At 45.2% G+C, this 9,585-nt stretch overlaps 1 non-coding gene and 1 pseudogene across 1 annotated transcript; one reads left to right on the plus strand and one right to left on the minus strand.

Moving 5' to 3' along the window:
• Window positions 1–1,024: 1,024 nt before the first annotated feature.
• Window positions 1,025–1,152, minus strand: LOC132649376 (small nucleolar RNA SNORA17). Its single transcript, XR_009587817.1, has one exon. It is a non-coding gene; the product is annotated as a small nucleolar RNA SNORA17 (small nucleolar RNA).
• Window positions 1,153–2,877: 1,725 nt separating this feature from the next.
• On the plus strand, window positions 2,878–5,384 carry LOC110544003 (isopentenyl-diphosphate delta-isomerase 2-like; annotated as a pseudogene).
• Window positions 5,385–9,585: the final 4,201 nt, after the last annotated feature.

Here is a 9,585-nt window from a genome sequence, read left to right on the forward strand (position 1 = left end):
ATCCCTGCTCTCAGTTTTTTGTTTGTTTGACTTTGGGTTCTATTTTCTCTTCTGTATACTGCCCCTGCCTCTTTAGGCTGTGCTGGAGAAACTACATTAACAATGACAAATACAAGCCCCAGCACATACTAGTTAATTTTTAAAAAATTATTCATTGCTTGTTTGTTTGCTTACTTGCTTTTTGACTTGTTCTTTCAAGACAAGGTCTCACTCTATAGCTCTATCTACCCACACTGTGGACCAGACTGGCTTTGAATGCACAGAGATCCACCTGCTGACTCTGCATCCCAAGTGCTGGAAATAAAGCTGTGTGCCACAGCACTGGCTAATGGTGGTTATCATTAAATCACTGCCTGGTGCTACTCTCTATCTCTACTGTTGTGTGTGTGTGTGTGTGTGTGTGTGTGTGTGTGTGTTTGTACTCTATAATGTGAGTTCCAGGACAGCTGGGACTATTATACAAAGAAACCCTGTCTTCAAGGCTATGGAGTCAGATGTGTCCCCCATAACAGTACAGGCCAGGACCCCATCATGGTCCCAGGTGACATCACCATCTACTTACATCAGATTGTTCCTCCCGATCCTTGAGTTTCCAGCTCTGCCTCTCTTGGTTGTGCCCACATCCTTCTGTTTCTCTTCCTCTTCCATTTCTCTACTACTCATTTGCTCTTCTTGGTGGTGCTCGAGGTCTCTGAGTTTCTAGGGTCATCTCAGGAATGGTCTCAGGATTGCTATGCCTGCTTGTACATTATACCTCTTGATAGGGGTCATCGCAGGCCCTCCAAGCCTGCGCAGTGCCAGATGGGTGGTTATCAAAGTCTAATTCCCTGTGCAGGTATCACAGTGCTGGTCCGACTCTGTCCTCATTCTGCCCACTCAAATCTTCCCTTGAGCAAGTGTTCAGCTCACACTTACCCAGGGCTCTTTGTCCCAGGCAAAGTTCTCCTAGTTTCCAACTTGCTCTTCATCTCAGGAACCCATTTGGATCTGCCTGGCTGTCATCACAGGCTTGCTTTTTCCAGGGAATGGTAGGCTGCAATCATCGAGATGATCAGAGGTCATTAACACTGAGCATGGATATAGCCTCTCCTCTCTGCCACCTGCTGACGCACATGTGACACAGCAGCCACTTTTTTTTTTTTTCAATGCAGTTTATTCAGGAACATTGAACAATCCTCCCTGGGGAAAGCCAGCCCACAGCTTAAATAGCCTCTGGGTAGCCAACCCAGGCGTGCCACAGGGGCAATGCAGATAGGTCCACATACATGGAAGCAAGCCAGATCCTCGGCCTTAGCCAAATGTGGAGTTGTTCGTGACAGAGAGCACTCACCATCAGGAAGGTGGAAGGCGGAAACCAGCTCCATCTTTAAGGCATAGCATTCTGCAGCTCTCTACAGTTCCCCCTTTTTGTTTTAGACGCATCAGGCAAGAGTAGAGGTCTGATCTCTGATATTTGAAATAAATTGGGACTTTGTACAGATGTTCATTTAGGTGTCATCCACCCAAAGAGCATCAGACCCGTCTGATACCTTTTTCTCAGAGGCGGGACCTGGGGCATCAACCCGCATGCAATCAGACATGCCCTTCTCTGTGTCCAAAGCGGCTGAAGCACAGCAGCCACTTTTAAGAGTAATTGTTTGAGAGAATCTAATTTGAGAAAATGCCTCCATAAGATTGGCTTGTAGGCAAGTCTGTCAGACATTTTCTTGATTGATGATTGATGATAATAATTCAGCCCACTGTGGATGGTGCTACCCCAGGATGGGTGATGCTGGGTTACATAAGAAAGCAGTCTAAGTAAGGCATGAAGAAAGGCCAGTGAGCAGCACTCTTCTAGACCTCTTCTCCAGTTCCTGTCTTCAGGTTCCTGTCTGCATCTCCTGCTCTGACGTTCCTCACTGATGGAGTATGATCTGAGTGTTGTAAGCTGAAATACCTATTCTGCTCATCACGCCTAGCTAACAACTGTCATTGTGTTCATTGTATGGTGATGCATGAGGCAAGCACACCACACCCTCTGTCAGTCTCCAGTGACAGGAGACAAGGTTGTGGACTGTTTTGTCACAGAGCCAAATTTGAAAAGCTCTTCCAACAGAACACCCACTTGTGTAAGCACATATACAGGACAGCTGCAGGTGAGCTAGCCCATCTCCATCCACTTCCAGGTTTCAGAGCTACACAGGACTCATCTTCAGAGGAGGTGAGAGCATAGATTTCTTTGTGCCTAATTTTGTAGCTGGTATTTCAGAGCTTTGCTATCAGTATCTCCCTAACCCAAGCAGTCTTCTCTCCTGACTTCCTTAGCATAGTCACCTTCTGTTAGGAGTTGAGTTGCATTGGGGCTTGTTGCACTATTTCTCTCTCTGTTTCACAGATTGGTGAAATAGATTGGTCCTGGGGCCTTGGTCATATTAAATGAGGGCTCTACCAAGCACTATATCCCTAGACCTGCTGCTTTGAGTTCTCCAATTCTATATTTTCCTTGATTTCCTTTGTAAAAAGGCAAGTATCAAATGAAAAAAAATCACACAAAAAGGAAGACAGTTAATGATAATGATGGTTTGATAACAGAGGGGAGGTTCATTGCTAGTGTCTTTCCAAGAGACTGTCCCTGGCCCATAATTGGCTTCAATTCAGGACATTGTTCTCTCCACACAGGGATTTAAAAACCATTGAGGAATAAATCTCCTGACTTTGAGCATGCTGTAAGTGGCCAGTGTAGCTCACTGTCTGTTAATTAAAAGGGCCATCCCTCTCCACATAACCACTGCACCTCAATTTCTGTGCAACTTCTGTCACTAATACTGAAGAAGCTTACCTATCTCAGTTCCCTTCATCTTTCTGTTTACAGAAAAGAGTCCATTTGTGTTCACAGGTATGTTCCAGGCAAGCAAAACTCACCTTGATGACCTCCAGAAAAAGTGTCTGGAGGAGAAGTGCATTGTCATTGACAAGCAGGATCAGGTCATTGGAGCTGAAACTTAGAAGAACTGCCATCTGATGGAAAACATTGAGAAGGGTGAGCTGGAAGGACGATGCCATGTGCATCCAGACCTGGTGCCATCACTCACTGTGAACCAGGCAGAGTGGGGAGGCAGGTGTCAAGTGTGCTGCTGCTGCTGCTGCTGCTGCTGCTCCTCCTGCTGCCTTCATAGAGTGACATTGACATCAGTAGATAGTGTAACACAGACCGTGATTGCTAAGTTGAAATGAACTGTGAAAGTCAAGAATTGTACCCAATCAGGGTATGGTGGTGCACACCTTTAGTCCCAGTACAGAGACAGAGGCAAGTATATCTGTGAATTCAGCTCCAGGTCTCTCAGTCTATATACTGATACTTTGTCTCCAGAAAAGGGGTTTGGTAAAGGGGACCCTTCATTGTGAGCCTTCTCAGCGCCTCCTGTGTCACAACTTCCAGGGCATAAGCAGTCACTCTGTGCCCCGGGGTCATCCAGATGCCTGCACAAATGTAGCCAGCCACTGTTTCTAGACCACAGCTTTAGACTCACACAGTAGGGTCTAAGGCCTAGAATTGTGCCACCACCATGGCCGGCTTTGCTTCTTGGCTCTCTAGATTTTATGTTTACAAGTTGAGGAAACTGCTGTACTCACCTGCAGTGCTCACTGTTCGTCAAAGAACACTGAGTCAACAAACGCTAAGTGACTGGGGTGGATTTTGTCCCAGCAAGGACCAGCAGCTACTGTTGGTGCCAAAACCATCCTGAGCTGGAGGAGAATGAAAGGAAGAGAAGGAGATGAGCATGGAGACTCTGTACTGACATCAGTGTGACCCTAACTCATGCCCACTCCCCCTTGTAGGCCTGTTACACCGAGGCTTCAGTGTTGTCCTCTTCAACACAAAAAACCAGCTCTTGGTCCAGCAGAGAGCAGATGCCAAGTACACTTTTCCAAGTAAGTCTCTCACTTTCTGTCTGTCTGTCTGTCTGCCTGCCTGCTTGTCTTTCTCTGTGTCTCTCTGTTTGTGTGCGTGTGTTTCAGTTTCTGTGTGTTTGGACATCAGTCTCACCCCAGCTGAAGGTATGAGGACAAAAATTCACTAGTCTTTCTCAACTGGCATCAAGGTATAAAATATCATCTTCAAATATTTGTGTGGCAAGTCCTTGCTGCACCTACTTCATGCACTAACTGTGGCCAGGAAGGAAACTGCCCCTCTGGAGTGAAAGGGAACTCTCACTAAAGCAGCATGGTGTTGGGCATTTCCCCAGGATATTTTACAGACTCCTGTTCTAGTCACCCTTTATACACGCCTGAGGAGCTGGAAGAGAAGGACTCTGTGGGAGTGAGGAGGGCCGCCCTGAGACATCTTCAGGCTGAGCTGGGCATTTCCCAGGAGCAGGTACCCACTCACTGCAATATGGCGCTCAGTGTGCTCTTTCATGCGCACAGGGATCTCTTTAGTAGGTATTGTGTCCCATGATAGTGCTGTCAGTGTCATCCATGCTGACTTGGATGGTGGCTGCTGGGCTAACATGGTTGTGCTGTCTGTAGGAAACAGGTTTCCTGTGGAAGTGTCCAAGCCTGGTTCAGGGGATAAGTGTGAAACAAGTCGAGTCCTGGCACTCAAGTGTAGTTTTTCTTTTTTCTTTCTTTACTCTATAATTTTAATTTTTCAGTTTTTTTTTTTCAAAACTGGGTTTGTTTGTGTAGCCATGGCTGTCTCGGAATTCACTTTACAGACCAGGCTGACCTTGAAATCACAGAGACCTGCCTGTCTCTAATTCAGAGTGCTGGAAGTAGAGGCCTGTACCTCCACCACCCAGTCCTCAAGGGGTTTTCATTTCCAATCTTAAAAACAATCTTTCACATTCCTCCATGTCCTAATGCTCAGAACTGTGTTTAGCCTCATGTGCTGTATACTCACGATCTCCATTGCGAATGAAAAATGCAACCCTTGCAGCCAGAAATTGTGCCCTTTTCACTGTGATCTACCTAACATCTAATTAAAGCTTAGGTCCTTGTGTGGCACTCCGTGGAAAGGAATGAACTGCTTTCTATCTAAATGTTCAGTTTCTCTATTACTGACTTACTACTCGATCAACTTTGACACAGATTTCCATAAAGGACATAATTTTTATGAACCGAATTTACCACAAGTGTCTTTCTGATGACATCTGGGGAGATCATGAGGTTGGCTATCTTCTGTTGGTAAGGAAAGACCTCACTCTGAATCCAGATCCCAGGGAAGTGAAAAGCTACTGCTACATGAGTAGGACCTGCAGGACCTACTGGACGGGGGGTCCCGTGGAGAAGAGAAGATCACCCCATGGTTTAAAACCATCACAGAAGGCTTCCTGTTCTCTTGGTGGCCTCATTTAGAGGATGTGTCTACATTCATGGAGCCCGACAAGATATATGGACTGTGAGGACTATGAAAAAGAAATGCTCAAAGCAGGAATTGAGGTCAAGCGACGACTTAGCCCTTAAAGGCACTTGCTGCTCTTGCAGAAGTTCAGGGCTCCATTCCCAGCACTCACATGGTGGCTTACAACTATTCTTCCCTCTGCTTCCAGGGAAATCTTACATTCTCTTTCAACCTTTGCATGAACCTGGCATGCACAATGTGGTATACATACAGATGTGGTACACATATACATATTCATGTGTTATTAACACATACACATAAACATTTTGATTATCTACAAACAAACTAGTGTTCATCACTAACCTATGTTTACATTGGCATGCATGACACAACCTTGATCTCTAATGTCCTTTAACTACTTGGACTAACCTAAATTTCAACTCTTCGTTTTATCTAATTGCTTCCTTTCTCTCCATCTCCTACTGTCATCTATGGAAAATATGACTTTTCTCCTCAAACCTCCCCTGGTGGCATCACTATCCCTCTTGAGTACTGTCTCACTTTCTGTCTGCCATATGCTCCCCTGTCCAGTGCTCTGCAGGCCCCCGCCTTGCCTAGTGCTTACAGGCATAAGGTGCATGGGGGTTATATATGAGGAACAAAGAGTATTTTTTAATTTTTATTATTAGTTACATTTTATTAACTCTGTATCCCAGCTATATCCTGCTCCCACATTCCCTCCCACTCAAAACCCTGCCTCCAACATCTCTTCCCTGCCCCTTTCCAAGTCCACTGATAGGGGAGGACCTCCTCCCCTTTCATCTGACCCTGTTTTATCAGGTATCTTCAGGACTGGCTGCAAAGTCCTCCTCTGTAGTCTAGCAAGACTGCTCCTCCCTGGGGCTGGGGGCAGGAGGTCAAAGAGCCTGCCATTGAGTTCCTGTCAAAAATAGTCCCTATTCCCCTTACTATGGGAAAAACCAATTGGTTACTGAGCTACCACAGGCTACATCTGAGCCGAGGTATCAAAGCAGATACTAAGACTCATAACCAAACCTTCGGCAGAGTGCAGGGAATCATATGGAAGAAGAGGAGTTAATATGACATGGAAAGGAGAGGAGCTCCACAAGGACCATTATATATCTGGGCTCAGGGGTCTTTTCTGAGACTGATACTCCACCAAGGACCACGTGAAAATATAACCTAGAGCAAAGAGCATTTTTAGTTTTGCTTGGGTTTACTGATTTCACAGGGACTATCTGTGGAACTAATGAGCATAATCAGTTACTTCCTGCTGTACTTTCCCCTCACCCAGTTCTGAATCCACCACACAACACATGAAGCCTATCTTGCACATATCAAACAATGACAAGAATCAAACAGCTTAAAGTTTGTTGGTATACATCAATGAATCAATATGTGTGGCCAAATGTTATTGTGAATTCACTTATCAACAACGACTAAAATTCATGATCTTTCTAATGTGACTCATATTAAAAGATTCAGTCATCAAAAAATTTAAAAAGATCGATTTACCTCTGATTTTTTTTTCATTATTTGCCTAATTGAAAATAAAAGACACACTTCTATTTCATTGCTTCACAAACTCTTTGCTATCTGTGGTTGCACTAGGTTCATTTATTTTCTTTCTTTTTCCCAAGACAAGGTCTTACTATATAGCTCTGGCTGTCCTGGAACTCTCCTGGACCAGGCTCAAAGATCTATCTTTGCCTTTTGTATTTACAGATTAGAAGGATTCCCTTGATATTTGTTTGGAAAAACGATAGCACAGAAGCACAGCTAGAGAGTTCAAAGACAGTAAAAGAAATAAGAACCTAGATGGACAGGCACTTAGGGATACGCCAAGAGTCACATAATCAAAAGCATGCAGTATTCATCTCAGGCTAGGTAAACAGATTAATAAAACAAAACAAAAGATACAGCTCCGGATCTGTTGGTTCTATAAAGGGAAGAAGTGATCCCCAGATGTGGTGGTTGTTTCTGCAGGGCTGGAGATCAAGCCCAGAGTGCCACACAGCACAGCAAGCGTCTGCCAACTTCCTGTGTTCCCAGGCTCATGACATCCAGCCACAACAGCCTGATCCCCACTGAGTTTCTTACTGTTGAGACCAGGCTTTCCTTGCCCTAAGTTCTTTCATATTGTGCAAAACAATAGTTTTTCAGGAAGTTCCTTCAGACAAAGGTTCTGTTTTACAGGCAGCCTTCGACTCCGACTAGAAGATGAAAGATGACTGCATTTGGGTGGGTATGTGAATGGCACCACATGCTCTCACCACACAATGGGCACAAATACCTTGAAAGAACCTATTCCCAGGAGCAGGAAGGTACCTAAGAAATATAGTTGGGTGAGTTGAGACTGCAGGGGAAATGAGTATATTAAAATAATCTCAGGGAAACCAGACCAAGGACTGTATTAAACACAGCATAATAAGGAAAAGCTTCTTGCTGTATACAAGAGAATAAAGTTTTAATTTATCTCAGGGTAGGGAATTTGGGTTTTTTTATTGTTTGTTGTTTCATTTTTGAGACAGGGTAACTCTGTGTAGCCTTGGCTGTCTTCACTCACTTTGTAGACTAGGCTGGCCTCAAACTCTCAAAGATCTGCCTGCCTCTGCCTTCCAAAGTGCTGGAATTACAGTTGTGTGCCACCGTGCCTGGCTTAAATTATGAAATTATACTTTCTAGTAACATTTATATTATACTCAACTTAGTTATAACCATGTCCACTTTCTTTAAGTTGAATTCTCAACAATCCTTCTACAACATTCTCCTAATTTTGTTCTCACCTATGCCTATTTTGGAACAATCTGTACCGTATCATACAAAATCCTCTATCATCAAAAACATTTTACATTTTTTAACCAAAAATATATCTCATATCTATAACCTTGATATCTTTCTTTTTTCATTTGATGACTCCCTTTTTCCTTACCATCATCATACTTATCAGTTTTAAAAACTCAGAAAACACTTCTTTGTATTAAAATATATTCTAAATTAAAAGCTAGGAAGCTGTATCTGGAGCAGAGAAAACATGTATATTGTACCTTAAATAGCTAACAAGTGTTGACAATTAAAACATATAAAGAGGAGGAGGAGGGGCAAGATGGCGGCGCTGGGAGGATTCTCATCCTGAGCAGCAGCACAGCAGGATCAGCACAGTGAGCAGCAATCAGAACTCTCGGCCATAAAACACAGTCATTGTGTTTCCCAAGTGAGAGGATACCCCACGGTGGGGGATTCAATCAGCCTTTAACTCACCCGGCTAAACCGCAGAAGAGATCCCTGTTCCGCCAGACACTTGGCTGCTGGCCGCCAGCCCTAGCCACAGCCCCAGCCCAGAGCCACAAGCCAGTGTCTCTGGTCACGGTCCCAGACTGAACCATGTACACCACACTATCAGAGACTGGAATTTTCAGTCGAGAGATAACCCCAGGGTACAGGAAACGATTGGGACCGGCCTTAGGTGACCCAGACATCCCCTGGAAAAGACTCGGGCGGGTTCCATAGGCACCCCAGGAGCCAGCCCAGAGCCAGAGCCCAGGACCCAGGTTCCAGCACAAAGCCCTGCCTGCCTGCGTGCCTGATTCGCCGCCGGAGATAGAAATGGCGGGTCTAATCTCAGAGCACTCAGCTCACCCCCAACCTGAAAAGGTCCCCGGAAAATTACCCAGCTTAGGGAGGCACTCAGGCTCCCAAAAGCCACAAAGGCAGACACAAGCAGTTTCTACGACCAGCCAGCTGGCGGACACTGAGCAGTGTGCACCAGGGCAAAAAAAGACACTGGGAGTCCGTGTCTCCAGAGAATCCACAGGGAAGGAAGGAAACTGTACTGACCTAAATCACCCAATCCTTCCCTAGAAAAAGTCTAGCAGACTAGTGGGGCCGAGGCGCCAGCACTCAGCTGTGCTCCAGACACAAGCACAAACAGTTGAGGCGCGCCTGATGTCCAACTGGGTCACAGCAGCTGATCATTAAATTTGCAACAAGAAACCCAGAAACAGGGCAGCTGCCCTCAGGACTTCCCTGGGTGAGAGGAGAACCCTCTCGACTAACAAAGACCACAGTTACCACTCAGGTCTATATCCCTGAGGTGAGCAACTCCTGAAAAAACACCAGCCATCCAGGGACTATACCCAAAAAGCTGAGAAGACATCCTTCAGGAAAAACCAGCTTTCTGCAAAGGGGATTCTCTCCACCACAGGATCCCCAGGAACCACCAGAAAATAACCCCAAACTCC

The sequence above is a fragment of the Meriones unguiculatus genome, chromosome 19, assembly GCF_030254825.1.
Source record: "Meriones unguiculatus strain TT.TT164.6M chromosome 19, Bangor_MerUng_6.1, whole genome shotgun sequence".
Taxonomy (NCBI): Eukaryota; Metazoa; Chordata; class Mammalia; order Rodentia; family Muridae; genus Meriones; species Meriones unguiculatus.